The following is a 16,905-nucleotide window of genomic DNA, read 5'->3' on the forward strand; positions in this document are numbered from 1 at the left end:
TATGACCGACTCTATGGCTTAAGGACTCTTGAAATGTTTCTATAGATTGCGCTGTGATGTTTTGGAGTATAATTTAGTCATTCCTATTGCAACTCATTTCTCCTTGGCATCAGCTCCACCTACATCAACCGACTCCAACTGGTCCAAAACGCAGCCGCCCGACTCATCACCCACACCAAATCCTGGCATCGCATCACGCCAGTCCTCAAACAACTTCACTGGCTTCCCATCTCCCACCGGATCACCTACAAAATCCTTATCCTCACCTACAAAGCCCTTCCACCCTCTGCCCCCCCCCCCATATCTCACTGACCTCCTCTCCCCCTACCAACCCTCACCGTCCCTCAGATCCACATCAGCCGGTCTCCTCTCCATCCACAAGTCCAACCTCCGCAGTTTTGGGGACAGAGCATTCTCCAGGGCAGCTCCCAGGTTCTGGAACTCCCTCCCCCAACTGATCCGCAATTCCGTGTCCCTCACCATCTTCCAGTCCCGCCTCAAGACCCATCTCTTCACCTCTGCCTATCCTTAGCCCCACGTCCCCCTCCCTTTTCATCTGTGCATTAATTGCCTCATATTGTGTTTTGAATTGAATTCTGTCTTTACTTTGTGTACTAGTCGTGTCTCTACTATTTATTTCATTCCCCTTACATGTTTTTCCTCTAACTGCTAAATTTTTGTAAGGTCCTTGAGACTTGAAAGGCGCCCATAAATAATATTTATTATTATTATTATTATTATTATTATTATTATTATTATTATTATTATTATTCCTACAATTCCATTAAGTTAAAGTCATCATATAATGTTGGTTCAGCCCAGCTATTTCTTGACATGTTAAAACTTGAAGTATAATAGGCACAGACTTCACTGATGGATATTGATGCTGAACTTTATTGGGCACATATATTTTCACGTCATAAATATAAACATGAGCTCATTCAATACATTGTATAACAGTCATGGGAAGAAAGTTCTGCTTTTACAGAACCCTAGTATTAAAGATGGCGAGCTAGATTCATACAGCATTTTGGTCATACGTACCTGCCAAGAGTAGGTGCACATGGATATGAAGTTGGCAGCAAAACCGAGCCATTTTCTTGGCTGATTTAGGAGCTAACTAATTTCTACTGGCAAATAAATTGAGTGAGATGAAGCATATCTTCCTACGTGGCCAGAATTGAAATTCCATTGCTTCATTGTGGAGTTTGGGAGAGGTTGACTGCTGGTGCAGTGGGAGGAAGTCCTGATCAGACTTGTAGTCAACAGAACAGAGCGTTTTAGTTGCCTATCCATTGTCTTTGTCACTGTCAGCCACATGAGTTTTGAGAACAGTTAACGCAAAGGGACTGGGTACCATTGATGGGTGCTGGATGTGTGTACATACACAGTGGGACTATATACACTGGTGACACAACCACAATGACTTCCTTTGGGCCCTTCAAACTCCAATGTCAGCAGATTTAGACTCGATCATGCAATAATAATCTGGGATCATTGAAGACATATTTGTCACAGAAGAGTGAACAAAATCAAGAGAGAAATACACAGAGAGACGCACAGAGTCTTTTGCCCAGAGTAGGGGAATCGAGCACCAGAGGACATTGGTTTAAGGTGAAAGGGGAAAGATTGAATAGGAACATGAGGGGTAACATTTCACACAAATGGTGGTGGGTGTATAGTACAAACTGCTGGAGGAGGTAGTCGAGGCAGGTACTATTGCAGCATTTAAGAAACATTTAGACAGGTACATGGATAGGACACATTTAGAGGGATATGTGCCAAATGCGGGCTGGTGGGTCTCGTGTAGATGGGACATGTTGGTCGGTGTGGGCAAGATAGAAACATAGAAAATAGGTGCAGGAGGAGGCCATTCGGCCCTTCGAGCCAGCACCGTCATTCATTGTGATCATGGCTGATCGTCCCCAATCAATAAACCGTACCTGCCTTCTCCCCATATCCCTTGAATCCATTAGCCCCTAGAGCTCTATCTAACTCTCTCTTAAATCCATCCAGTGATTTGACCTCCACTGCCCTCTATGGCAGGGAATTCCATAAATTCACAACTCTCTGGGAGAAAAAGTTTTTCCTCACCTCAGTCTTAAATGACCTCCCCTTTATTCTACGACTGTGGCCCCTGGTTCTGGACTCGCCCAACATTGGGAACATTTTTCCTGCATCTAGCTTGTCCAGTCCTTTTATAATTTTATATGTTTCTATAAGAGCCCCCCTCATCCTTCTAAACTCCAGTGAATACAAGCCTAGTCGTTTCAATCTTTCCTTATAAGATGGGCCGTAAGGCCTGTTTCCATGCTGTTTGATTCTATGACTAAGAATAAATTGAATTGGTAAATTACAGCAAAGAGCACAATGAATGCTACCACTCTCAGAATGTATATTCAGTATGCTAAGCCATAGCTTAAAGGATTGTTATACCTTCTCTATGATGCCTTTTCTGTCATACAGTAACAAATCAGTTGTGTGTGTAAAGGTCTGTTGGTCCCATCCATGGTGTTCTTTGTGAAGCCTTGAGGAAGATGAGCGTGATAGAGAAACACTGTAGAAGAGCTGACAGAAATAAATCATTGCCTAGCCTGCTGCTTTTAATAAGCCAATTCAAAAGGAGAATTAGAGGACATAGCTTTAAGGTGAGAGAGACAAAGTTTAAAGGAGATATGGAGGGCATTTTATGTTACAGGGAAGGTGATGGCTACCTGGAACACACTGCCTGTGTTGGTGGCGGGGGTAGATATGATAATGCCATTTAAGAGGCTTTTAGATGCATGAATATTCAGAGAATTGAGGTTATGAATAATGTGCAGGTAGATAAGATTAGTTTACCTTGGCATCATGTTTAGCAGAGACGTTGTGGGCCAAAGAGCCTGTTCCTGTGCTATACTGGTGTAATTCTATGTAACAGTTCATAGGAAAGGTCATGTTTCCACATTCATTGCTTTGCTTTAAAAAGAGAATAATTCTTGGTGAGAGTGAATGCTAATGCAAGAGAATAATTTACAAATCGAGAAAAACCCATTAACCTTCCTGGATGAAAAATACAGCATAGCAGTCGTTTGAAAGCTGAGGCATTTCCTGACCGTACATGTCTTAGCCATAATGAGTGAAGGTTGGACTGAGAGATACTGACATATTTGTGCCACATGTCACACCCATGCATTTCATTTCTGTTTGAACTTTCAGTTCAAGTCCAGGTCAGCAGCAAATTTGCTTGGGTGAAGGTTTGACATATGGATGACTGCAAGGGACAAACTTCATCATGTTGCTATTAATTATTCAAGTTCGACAAACTGATAAAATGGTTTAAGATAAAAATTGTAAAAGCTGTTGTGTTTGAGGAGCCTTACGCAATGTCAGTACAAATGTAGTAACACCCATGATAAAATTTTAATTGCGGCTGGATTTTGCCTGGATGTGCCTGTCATCTGCATAGATCTTTACAAATGTTCATGTGTATCTACAGCAACATCAGTGCAAATGAGTGCAGTCATCCTCTTCATAAATGCTTCCACGGAACCGCTTGGAGACAAAAATAAATATTAACCTGGATATTAGCAAAAACGGGTTATGGAATGAGTGGGAAAAGACTTTAGTCTATAGTCTAAAGATGGCTGGGGAGGCAAACTCATCAGGTATTTTTAAAACAAACGTTGATAGATTTGTAATTAATACGGTGTTTAATCCGTAATAACGGGGAGTAGGCAAGAGAATGGAGTTGGGAGGGAATATTAATTGGCCATGATCAAATGGCAGAGCACACTTAATGGGCCGAATGGCCTAATTCTGCACCTTATGATCTTATAATGTTATGATCCCTCCTCTTATCTGCCCTAAGGTGCTAGTTCGTGTGTTGCAGGTTAAGTATCTCTCCTGACGTCAATCCATCCATTTTGGGTGTTAAAATTCATCCATATGGTTTGTAATAACATCACTATGGAGAGATCAAGTTCAAGTGAGTTTATTGTCATGTGTCCCTCTATAGGACAATGAAATTCTTGCTTTGCTTCAGCACACAGAACATAGTAGGCATTTACTACAAAACAGATAAGTGTGTCCATATAACCATGATATAAATATATACACACATGAATAAATAAACTGATAAAGTGCAAATAACAGAAAATGGTTATTAATAATCAGAGTTTTGTCCGAGCCAGGTTTAATAGCCTGATGGCTGTGGAGAAGTAGCTATTCCTGAACCTGGTTGTTGCAGTCTTCAGGCTCCTGTACCTTCTACCTGAAGTGTGTGGCCAGGATGGTGTGGGTCTTTGATGATACTGCCAGCCTTTTTGAGGCAGCGACTGCGATAAATCCCCTCGATGGAAGGAAGGTCAGAGCCGATGATGGACTGGGCAGTGTTTACTACTTTTTGTAGTCTTTTCCTCTCCAGGGCGCTCAAATTGCCGAACCAAGCCACGATGCAACCGGTCAGTATGCTCTCTACTGTGCACCTGTAGAAGTTAGAGAGAGTCTTCCGTGACAAACCGACTCTCCGTAATCTTCTCAGGAAGTAGAGGCGCTGATGAGCTTTCTTGATAATTGCATTAGTGTTCTCGGACCAGGAAAGATCTTCAGAGATGTGCACGCCCAGGAATTTGAAGCTCTTGACCCTTTCAACCATATAAATGGGGCTGTGGGTCCCCCTCCTACTCCTTCCAAAGTCCGCAATCAGTTCCTTGGTTTTGCTGGTGTTGAGGGCCAGGTTATTGCGCTGGCACCATATGGACGTTGATCTCTTCTCTATACTCTGACTCATCCCCATCACTGATACGCCCCACAACAGTGGTGTCATCAGCGAACTTGATGATGGAGTTCGCACTGTGATTGGCTGCGCAGTCATGGGTATAGAGTGAGTACAGCAGGGGGCTGAGCACGCAGCTGTATGTTTGAAATATGTAACATAGTGTATGCGGAAGATATGGTAAACCAAAATAATTGCCTGGATTTTGTAGACGGCACAAATCCATACAAACCTGCAACTGAAACTGAAACATTAACTTCAACCTGAAACGTTAACAGGATCTCTCTCTCTCCATGGATGCAGTGTGAGCTGTCAAATATCTGCAGCATTTTCTGTTTTTATTTAAGAATTATTCCAACTCTCCATGACGGCATTTTCTCATAAGCAATCCCAGAATCGATGGAAACCCAGCAACAATGTTTGTCTATTGCTTTCATTGCTAAACCCACCTCATACCAGAAGGTGTGGCCAGAAGCTAATAGAACCTCCATGCATTTTAGATCCATTACAGGAGCACAGTACTGTATATACACAACGTCACAAAAATGATATTGGAAATAGCACGTCTGCTGTCACATTTCAACATTGTTAGTGAGTTATGAATATAATATTGGATGAGATGCCACCTGCCCCATGTGGGGTTTTTTTACAAGCAGTTAAGGATTTAATAAAAAAACATAATTACCCAGACTGGTCAGTGTAATCCATTTTATTATTTCTCGAGAAAGAGAACCTGAATATTTGCTCATGCCAGCATCGCAAGAAATTATCCCATATTTCAAAATCAAGGCACAGAATATATTTAATGTTAAATCCCTATTATCCAGAAATCAAGGCCAAAATCAGGCTCATGAAATGATTCATTTTCGTTCTTAAACCTTGTCACAGTTCTCACCCTCAAATTTGCAGAGCATATAAGAAAGACACACACTGTATACAGGAGGGGTAAAATATTTGGACAGGTAATTAAAGTTATAGTTACCGATACAGTGCAGTAACAGGCCCTTCGGCCCATTGGGTCCATACCGACTAGTGATTCCTGTACACTATCACTATCCTACATACTAGCGACAATTTAGAGTTCTTACCGAAGCCAAGTAACCTACAAACCTGTACATCTTTGGAATGTTGGAGGAAACCAGAGCACCTGGATAAAACCTATGCGGTCACGGGGGAAATGAACAAACTCTGTAAAGACAGCACCCGTAGTCGGGATCGAACTCACGTCTCTGGTGGTGCAAGGCAGCAACTCTATCGCTGCACCAACGTGCAGCACAATCACTCACCCAGCTGCCCTCCTCAATCACAGGGATCTTTAGTGTTTACCATACTGTCAATCATTTAAAGTTAGCCATATATTGAGTTTTGCATTTGGGTTTATTCGTTCCAAAGTTGTTGGTGTACAATGTCGATGAAGGAGAGATTGTCATTTCCTCTGGCCCTTAAGAATCACCATTGGCCTGGTGCTACAAGGCAAGAAAAAAATAGATAGAGAACTCCAATGTAATGTTAGCCATACCATCTCACCACCCCCCACTTCCACAGGTATTCCAAAGGAATTTCTGTGACATCCCCATAGGCAGCAGAGTGGCTCAGTTTGTCGATGCACTAGCTCACAGCTCCATCGATCTGGATTCAATCCAGACCTCCCGTCCTGTCCGGAGATTGTATCTCTCCCAGTGCCACACGGGTGCTCCAGTTTCCTCCGACATCCCAAAGACAAGCGGGTTGGTTGGTCCATAATTTACTGCAAATTGCTCCCATTGTATAGATGAGAGGCAGGAACTGGAGGTGTTGGTAGGAATGTGATAAGAATCAAATATGGGATTAATGGTTCAATGGTACTTTACTGCCACGTGTACCAAGGTACTGTGAAATTCCTTTTTTTGCATTAAATTCAGTGACATTCCTACTATACATTAGCCACAATCATACTATGTAAAAAAGTGTAAGACAGTAGACCTTTCTGAATCACCACATAAGAGTTACCATGTTTCAGACACCATTTTGTATCCTTCAAGTCCAAACTTTAAAAAAAATGCTAGAGTCTTAACTTGCCTATAAAGGTCCGTTGACATGTGGGCAGCATTTAGTTGGTGTTGCAGTGGTCATCTTGGACAAATGAGGTGTTGCTGTCTTCTACCGCTGTTCTGCGACACGGCAGCCTGTGTCTGTTCCGCCCGCTTGGAGCAGCGCCCAATCTAATGGAGCTCCAGGCTGTTTCAAGGCCTCCAGCGGCCTGCTCCGCCAACTCCACTGTTGTGTGTTGTCTGTGGAAATTGGAGCCCATCTGTCTGGAGAATACTGACATTGATGCTTTCATCTCTCAAGAGAAAAAACCATCTACCACTATTGACCCCTGGAACGCGTGCTGCAGGAAATTGAAGCCTGCAGTCGACAGGGTTAACTGTGATAATAATTCCTCCGCAGAATGCTGAGCCAGCTAAAGCCAATTAGCCTACCTCATAATTCTCTTTGCACTAAAATGGCAAAGGTCTCTCTTGAAATACTGCTGAGCTAATTGCTGCAGATAACCCCTTCAATTCAGAGTCCATGATTCCCATCATATGAGGCACAACTGCCGTTGGCTTGATGGTGGAATTGTGTACCTCTCACCTCTAGAATTCCACGTCAGATGAATTGACATTTTCCTTTCACCAGCAGAAAGACCTCAGGTAGAATCTAGGATGTAAATTGGTTCCAGATGCTTGCTGGTCAACAACACATAAAATCACCCACATTATGGCACAAATTTGATTTAAACTAGCTTAAGAAATGCTGGGATAAATGCCTGGTTGCACGTTCTACAGCTGCTTTAATTACTGCCTGGGCTAAAGTAGATTTGATAAGCTGCTCAAAATAGCAAGCAGCAGATGTGGAAAAATCTGAATTAAAATACAGAAAACATTGGAAACACTCAGCAGGTCATGCAGCGTCTGTGGAGAGCAAAGAGTTAACTTTTCCAGGTTAAAGATCCTTCATCACCAAGCTAGGAAAGGGAGAACACAGCTGTTGCTGAACCCCCTGGGTCAGGGAGAGGCTTAGAGCTTCTTAACACTGGCATTTCTGGAGAAGTGCCAGTGAATTCAATAGACATTTAAAAAAATCAGCAAACTGAGATGCTGGAAACCTGAAATGAGGTCTCAGCAACAGGTCTTGCCAACTTCATGAGTTCCTTTGACTGTTTTCTTTCCTTCTCTCTCTCTCTATCTATCTCTCTCTCTCTCTCTCTCTAACTTCCCACTTTAATTTATTAACCAGACAACTCCATAACATTGGATCACCAGGGCAACACTGTCCCTATGAGTGATATTCCCCGTCCTTCCCATTCCTTCTCTTTCTGTCTGCAATTTTAACTGACATTCTTTCTCACTTTCCTTGTTCTAACAAAGGATCTTCAACATGAAACGTGACTCTGTTTCACTGTCCACAGATTCTGTCTAGCCCGCAGAGTATTTCTAGCGTTATTTGTTGTTCTAAAAATAAAAAATTGCAACTGACAGAATCAAATGGACTTATTAAAAAGCATTAACTTTTAAAGGTGTTGTGTCGGTGGCTTCTCTTGGGAAACAGGTGCTGCATCTACACTGTCAAGTTAAGTAAGAACTTGAGCCATTTCATCTCAGCATTTGAATTAGGAAGAGGATTAGGTCATTCAGCCCCTCAAGCTTTAAAAAAGATCATGGCTGATCTGATTATAAGCTCAGCATCTATCCCCAGGAACCTTTCACCTTTTTCTTAGCGAGCATCGATCTACCTCTGCCTTGCAAATATTCCTAGGATCTGTGTCCACCACCCTTTGATAAAGAGAGTACAACCACAACTGTGAGAACATCATTTCACCTCATTATTTCCTAATATTTCAACTCAATATTGTTTTAATAGTGGCTCCTTGATTTAAATTGTTCCATAACAGAAATGTTCCACTTCACAGTTTACCTGTTGTAACCCCTCATATATTTCAATCAAGCTCTATTTTACTTCTCCGATAGAAACAAGTGTAGTCGCACTCATCTTTCCTTATAAGACAAACGTGTCCATTCCAGATATTATTCTAGCAAGACCTCTCTGAACTGCTTCCAGCGCATTCCAGTGAAATCATCTCTCATTGTATCAAACTCAAGAAGACACAGTTTACGTGGTCTAATGTTCTTTTATAACCTTTTGTCAGTATCTTTCTGAAGGGCCAAATCAATCAATCAATCAATCAACCTTTATTGTCATCTTGCAAGCAACAGTTGTACAGTGCAAAATGAAAAGACGTTTCCCAGTGAATAGCGGAGCATCGCACATGAAATTTAAAACATTTCACACATAATAACACTAAAAAAACAATCCAGTCCCTGATGGAACAGTATAAATAGTTAAAAGCAGGTAAAAACACAATGTTAAAATACAATAAACCAATCATAAAAAAAATGTCCGGGGCCGCTGATTTGAGTGGCCAGTGCCAGTTATTAAAGTGTCCGTGCCAGCCTCAGAATCTAGTGACTGTGAGTGCAGAGTGACTGTTTAGCAGCCTCACAGCCTGTGGTAGGAAGCTGTTTAGCAGTCTTGTAGTCCGGGCTTTGATGCTTCGATATCTCTTGCCTGATGGCAGGAGATCCAGGTGTGTGTGGAGGGGGTGCAGTTTGTCCTTAGCAATTCTCTGAGCTTTTTTCAGACAGCGGCTCTGGAACAGTTCTTGTACCGAGGGTAGGGAGACGCCAATGATCCTCTCTGCTCCCCTCACTACCCTCTGCAGAGCCTTCCTGTCCGAGCAGTTGCAGGTGCAGTACCACGTATTTATGCAGTACGTGAGTACAGACTCCACCGTACCCCTGTAGAAAGTCCTGAGGATGTTGGTGGGGAGTGAGGCCTGTTTTAGTTTCCTCAGGAAGTGCAGTCGCTGATGGGCCCGTTTGACGGTCCCAGTGGTGTTCCTGGACCAGGTGAGGCTGTCCGTAATTTGCACACCGAGGAACTTTATGCTCTCCACTCTCTCCACTGCAGTGCCACTGATGTTGAGGGGTGTATGCTTTGGCTGCGCCCTCCTGAAGTCGACAACCATCTCCTTAGTTTTGTCGACATTCAATTCTAGGTTATTTTTGCCGCACCAGTCCACCAGTTGTTCTACCAATAGACCACATTCACTTACTATTCTGCTTGTTACAATCTTAAAAAACTCAAACAAATTCATTTAACGTTATTCTCTTTCATAAATACATATTGATTCTGCCCGTACTTACAATTATTATTATGATTATTTTCTAAATGCCATGCCCTGACTTTGGTAACAACAGACTCCAGCATTTCCCTGATTATTGATCTCAGGCTAACTGGCCTGTTGTTCAGATGGTAAATGCGATATATTTGTGCACATTTAGCAATCTGTGACTATTTAATCCACATAGCAACAGTCTATAGTAAGTGCATTACAAAGACTTCATCTGTGACCTTGCTCTGTTTCTCAACAGATTGCAAGTCTTAATTTGAACAATTTAAATTGCAGTCCATTGATTCCAGGATGCAGAGTTATTGTTAGATATTATGAAAAGCATATCTGAAGTACGATCATGCGGTGCTTTCTTTTTCATGCCACGGGTATTAAGTGGATATTTTCTGGAGTAGAGTGCGATTATGATGATTTACATATGGAAATGAGCTGGCATTCATTGACGTGAAAGGCATTTGCACAGATCAGCCATTTTCTACATCAATCCCTATGCAACTGTTACCGGGATAAGTTCATCTATGTGATTCCATGAGTTTTCAACAGCAGCTGTGTGATGTAAGGTGATTCTGTCTGAGGATCCCAATCAGGTGCTGGCCATCCCAAATTTGCTAAGCCCCACTAAGCCATTTGTTCTCAATCAGGCTGTTCACAATGCCAACCCCAACCCTTGGTTAGGTGGCCATCTTCTCAACATTGTCTTTTCCTGACGCCTAGCCCTCTGCTGAGTGATCTCCAGACCTCAGACTTCAATTGTGTGAACCCGACTTTTCACATCCCTCCACCAACACCCAACACCCCAAAACTACCAGTCTAAGCACCAATTCACTGACCACTAACAGTGAAGAAGGGGCGTTCATCGAGAATCTCAAGACCATGTACTAGGAGCAAACAGAAACCCTGTGTAAATGGTGGAAGGGGTCAACTCTTTCACCCATCCCATCAGCCTCCTGCTCCCACTCCTGTTGTTCTAAGTCTATTGTTCCCATCTAGGCCACAAAACTTGAGTGGAAGCAAGTCAACCTTGATAGACTTCCTTAGAATGGAAGAAGAAACAGATTGATATGCACAACAATCATTGGTGGTGAACTACACTAAGACTGAGGTGCTTCTCTGAGTACAGGTGCATTTCTAGGCCACATGATGGATGAATGCTATAAGTCTGACACATGCCACGTACAGAAATATTCAGATGATACAGCGATTGTGGCATGTGTAAGGAACGGGCAGGAGGAGGAATAAAGGAACTTGACCAGTTCCTTTTGTGCCTGGAGTGAAGAGAACTGTCTCATCCTGAACACAACTAAGACTAAAGAGATGGTGGTTAACTTTGGCAGGTCCAAGCTCCCCCTTCAGCCGGTCAACGCTGCTGGGGCTGACATTGCGGTGGTGCAGACATATAAATACCTTGGAGTGCACCTTGATAACAAACTGGACTGGTCTGTCAACTCTGACTCCCTCTACAAAAAAGGCCAGAGCAGACTCTTTTTCCTCAGAAGGCTCAAATCCTTCAATGTGTGTAGTGACATGCTGCACATGTTTTACAACACTGTGGTTGCAAGTGTTATTTTCTACGCTGTTGTCTGCTGGGGCAACAGCATTAGTACAAAGAACAACAAGAAGCTGGTCAAACTGGTTAAACGAGCCAGCTCAGTGCTGGAGGGGAGAGTAGACTCTGGGATGGATGTGTTTGAGAGGCGTATGAGGCACAAGGTGCAGGTCATCCTGAAAAACCCCGGGCATCCCCTCCATGTAATTCTGGAGAGTCAAAAGAGCACTCGGAACAACAACCGGCTCCTCTCCCTGCCCTGTAGAATGGAGCGGTTCAGGAGATCCTTCACCCCTGCAGCCATTAGATTTTATAATTCGGACCGCTAGGCTGTAGGGGGATGCATTCTTGCATTTTTTAATTTTTAATTGTTAATTATTGGTCTTTTTAAGTATTTATTGCTCTCAGGTAGTGTCCACAGTGTATTCTATGTATTTTCTGTCTGCGTTCATTTTGAATCTGTGGGTTTGTTGGTTGGGGGCTTCTGGACATCTGCATTTCCCTGATGGGATCAATAAAGTATTTATTATTATTATTATTATTATTTTCTTCACACATTTTTGGATGTTGATCATCTTTGCAGTTTCTTTAGCATGTTAAGCTAGAAGAAATCATTAGCACTATGTTGCAATCAAGTGGGAATGATCAGGAGTAGTACTAGTATCTATCCCCTTTGTATGTTATTTAATCATAATCATAATAGTCATTTATTAGCCAAGTATGTTTTGCAACATATGACAAATTTGATTTGCCATACAGTCGTACCAATAAAGAGCAGCAAGGCACCCAAATATATTTTTAATATGAACATCCACCACAGCGATTCCACATTCCTCACTGTGATGGAAGGCAAAAAAAGTTCAATCTTCTTCCCTTCTTTGTTTTCCCGCGGTCGAGGCACTGGCACCTTCCATTGTCGGGGCGATCTTGGCTCCCGCAGCCGGCAGTTAAGCCCTCCGCATCGGAACGATCAAACTCCTGCATCATGGGGATCTCAGCTCCCCGCACCGGGTGATTGGATCCCGGGTCGGGGCTGGTCAAACCTTTTGTGGCTTGGATCTTCCTGACATCCGTCTCTACCCGAGACTGCGAGCTCCTCCATGTTGAAATCCGCAGGCTTGGATTGGAGCGTCGATCCCAGGCAAGGGATCGTAAGCTCCGATGGTAAGTCCACGGCCCCACATTGGGGCTCAAAGTCAGTCTTGAGCAAGGCTGCCAGCTCCATGATGTTTGGCAACAGAGCGACTGGAGATACAATCCAGAAAACAATTGCACCTCCGGCAAGGTAAGAGATTAAAAAAAGTTCCCCCCCCGACTCCCTCCCCCACCCCACACATAGAACAAACCAGAGAACATTAACACATACTTTTTAAAACACACTAAAAATAACAAAATTTACAAAAAGGCAGACAGACTGTTGGCGAGGTGTTGATTAATTGATTAATTATAAGGATGTGGATGTCACTGGTAAGTCTTCTTAGTCTCCAGGAGGAGGACTTGAACCCATGAACCTCTGATGCAAAGATGAGCTAGAAAAAGCCAGACAAACATCCTGTAAAAATCAGAGGCCTGTGAATCACCTGCGGTTCTTGCATCGCACCAAGGGACAATCATCTGGGCCTGGCTGCCCAAGAACACCAATAGCAAATGCATATTATAGCTGACATCTGCAAGTGTTAATGTCATGGAAAACCCATAGACTTAAGCAGCCTTTCTAGAGTCTTTCGTAAAGTGGTTCAGTTCCTGCTGAAACGTTATCAACTCATTGTATTCTCTAATGGAGCTGTCTGATTCTTATCCTATGGACAACATGTCAACAAATAGAACATGTTGTTGTGGAAGACCTGGCAGTGAAAGAAACTTGCCATGTGCCAGGAGATCGTGTCATCTTCATTGAATACACTGAGATGGTTGCAAAACGCACTTGCGAATGCTGTTGCTAGAAACTCCAATTAGGACAAGTCATAAACCTCTGCGCTATGTAATGAAGAACAGATTCATTGTGAATAGCGAGAGTGGGTGGATGAATTAGTTGGTGCTTATGCTTTTGAGATATCAGTGGGAATAAATTTATTGAGGTTTGTGAAGCTTGCTATTATAAAGCTTTAGCAAGTTTGGACATCAGAAAACAGATTTAATACATTTCACACATTTACAAAAATGTGGACAAAATGCCAGGTGTATATTAATTGCCCAGATGGGTTTTTTTTTAGCACAAGCAAGGTCAATACTATCCACAATGTGTACAGAGTGGTTGATCTTAATATTATCCGTGAGAAATGATGGGCTAGAAATCAATCGTATTATCAAAGCTTTAAAAATCTCAAATCCATGTCAAGGACGATATTTTCTTGTGCGTTTGTATCCTTGGAGTTTTACAGAGAAAGGACAATGAGTTGGCAGCGAACGCAGTCTCAGAACGAATATTAACAATTTGAATGTCTTAATTGAAGCTTCTAGCCTCGGGTTCAATAAGTTTTGCGGATTTTTAACCACTGTATCCGCTGTTCCAGGTGTGGACTCCTATATATCAGCGAGACCAAGCACAGGCTCGGCAATCGATTTGCTGATCATCTCTCAGTCCGCCTAAACCTACCTGATCTCCTGGTTTCGAAACACTTTAACTCCCCCTTCCATTCCCATACTGACCTTTCTGTCCTGGGCCTCCTCCTCTGTCAGAGTGAGGCTTAGCGCAAATAGGAGGAACAGCACCTCATATTTCTCTTGGGCAGCTTACACCCCAGAGGTATGAACATTGACTTCTCTAACTTCAAATAACCCTTGCATTCCCTCTCTCTCCATCCCTTCCCCTTCCTAGATCTCTGACCAGTCTGACTGGCCCCTGATGAAATGTTCTCTCTATATGCTTCGTTGTCACCTTCTCCTAGTTAACAATGATCTATTCCACATTTTCCTTGAACTGCAACACCCTTTGATGTCTCATTTTCACACCTTACGCTTTCTTATCTCTGTATCTACCTCTCCCTTGACTCAATCTGAAGAGCATTGTCACTTTTCATATCACTGCACATCTCGTATGTGACGAATAAACTTGACTTGACTTGACTTGACTTGGATCTTGAACCGAAACATCACCCATTCCTTCTATCCAGAGATGCTGCCTGTCCCACTGAGTTACTCCAGCATTTTGTGTCTATTTTTAACAGTAATCTCATTGTTCATTGTTTTTTCCCACAATTAATATCAAGCCCAGCAGGTCCCAAATAAAACCCATACTTCAAAGTTATAGATACAATAGACTGAAGAGCTGGTTTGTCAAAAAGACAAAAGGTGCCGGAGTAACTCAGCGGGTCAGTCGGCATCTCTGCAAAACATGGATAGGCAACATTTCGGGTTTAGTTTTGGGATATAGGTTGGAAATAGGCCACTCTGCCCATCGAGTCCATGCCGACCATCGATAATCTATACACTAGTTCTATATTATCCCACTTTCCCATCCTAGACATTAGGGTGAATTTACCGAAGCCGATTAACCTACAAACCTTGACAACTTTGGAATGTTGGAGGAAACCGGAGCACCCAGAGAAAACCATGCGGTCACAGAGAGAACGTGCAACCTCCACACAGACAGCATCCATAGTCAGGATCGAGCCAAGGTCTCTGGCGCTGTGATGCAGCAGCTATACCAGTGTTGGGACACTTCTTCATACTTCGGAGCTTCCTGGCTATTCCTTGCTCCCCTGATAAATTACAAGGTCAGGGTGAAAATGATTCTTAGTTTCTCCACCGATGGGCGATTGAAATTCCCTGTCCAAAATGGTGACAGCCTGCCTTTAAGAATGAGTCTGCTTTAATAAAGTGGGCCCCTAATTCAGATTCACTGACAGACAAATCATTCTCTGCTGTGATAATGAGGTATATGCAGCCGCCCGAAGGAGATGTTAAACTGCCTCACCGGCTCATAGATTTTGCTGTATATTTTGAAGAGTTGCTATCTTGTCATTTGTGAGCTGCTCCAGTGAAAAGCATGTAATGAATTGCACCTATCAGTTCTGAGATCAAACCCTAATCATTAAAAGGGCAAGGTAAGGACACAATTTTCTTTTAGTAAATTGAACTTGCTCTCACAACGACAGTCAATTACTCTGATGCAAAGTTCCAAAAGTATTGCTGCAGTCTGCAAATATAGAACGTAACAATTATCAACTAAACATTTAAATCCTGTCACTTACGGCTTTGTTGTGTGCTTACATTGAAGGGTTCCGACCCGAAATGTCACCTACAATGGCATTAAAGGTTCTGCACTCAGCTGGCTCCGTTCCTACCTTTCCAACAGATCCCACTTCATCTCTCTCCACAACCACACCTCTGCTACAGCCACAGTCACTCAAGGCGTTCCCCAAGGCTCCGTACTCAGCCCCCTCCTCTTCATCATCTACATCCTCCCCCTTGGTCAAATACTCCGCCACTTCAACCTGGACTTCCACTGTTATGCCGATGACACCTCAGATCTACCTTGGCACCAAATCCCCCCCACAACCCCCCCCCCCCCCCCCCCCCTACCCCACACCCCCCACCCCCCCCCCCCCCCACCCCCCCCCCCCCCATATCCCCCTCCCATATCAACTCCTGTTTGTCAGCTATAAAAACCTGGATGCAACATAACTTCCTCAAACTCAACAGCGATAAAACAGAATTCCTCCTCATAGGCTCCAAATCCACACTCAGCAAAATCAATAACCCCACTCTCACCATCGACGGCACCACTGTCTCCCCATCTCCCCAGGCCCGCAACCTTGGCGTGATCTTTGATTCCACCCTCTCCCTTGAGCCTCACATCCGCCATGTCATTAAAACCTCCTTCTTTCACCTCCGCAACATCGCCAAACTCAGACCCTCTCTCACACCTCCCGCTGCTGAAAGACTCATCCATGCCTTCATCTCCTCCCGACTGGACTACTGCAACTCACTTCTCCTTGGCATCAGCTCCACCTACATCAACCGACTCCAACTGGTCCAGAACGCAGCCGCCCAACTCATCACCCACAACAAATCCTGGCATCACATCACTCCAGTCCTCAAACAACTTCACTGGCTTCCCATCTCCCATCAGATCACCTACAAAATCCTGGTCCTCACCTACAAAGCCCTCCACCATCTGCCCCCCCCATATCTCACTGACCTCCTCACCCCCTACCAACCCTCACGGTCTCCCTCAGATCCACATCAGCCGGTCTCCTCTCCATCCACAAATCCAACCTCCGCAGTTTTGGGGACAGAGCCTTCTCCAGGGCAGCTCCCAGGCTCTGGAACTCCCTCCCCCAACTGATCCGCAATTCCGTGTCCCTCACCATCTTCCAGTCCTGCCTCAAGACCCATCTCTTCACCTCTGCCTATCCTTAGCCCCACGTCGACAGATAGCACAAT

The 16,905-nt window shown here is 43.6% G+C and overlaps 1 protein-coding gene across 1 annotated transcript in view; it reads left to right on the forward strand.

Moving 5' to 3' along the window:
* Window positions 1-16,905, forward strand: part of igsf9bb (immunoglobulin superfamily, member 9Bb) — a 429,804-nt gene that overhangs the window by 330,363 nt on the left and 82,536 nt on the right. The gene's annotated exons all lie outside the window — the stretch shown is intronic.

This window comes from Leucoraja erinacea, chromosome 32 (genome assembly GCF_028641065.1).
Source record: "Leucoraja erinacea ecotype New England chromosome 32, Leri_hhj_1, whole genome shotgun sequence".
NCBI classification, from domain to species: domain Eukaryota; kingdom Metazoa; phylum Chordata; class Chondrichthyes; order Rajiformes; family Rajidae; genus Leucoraja; species Leucoraja erinaceus.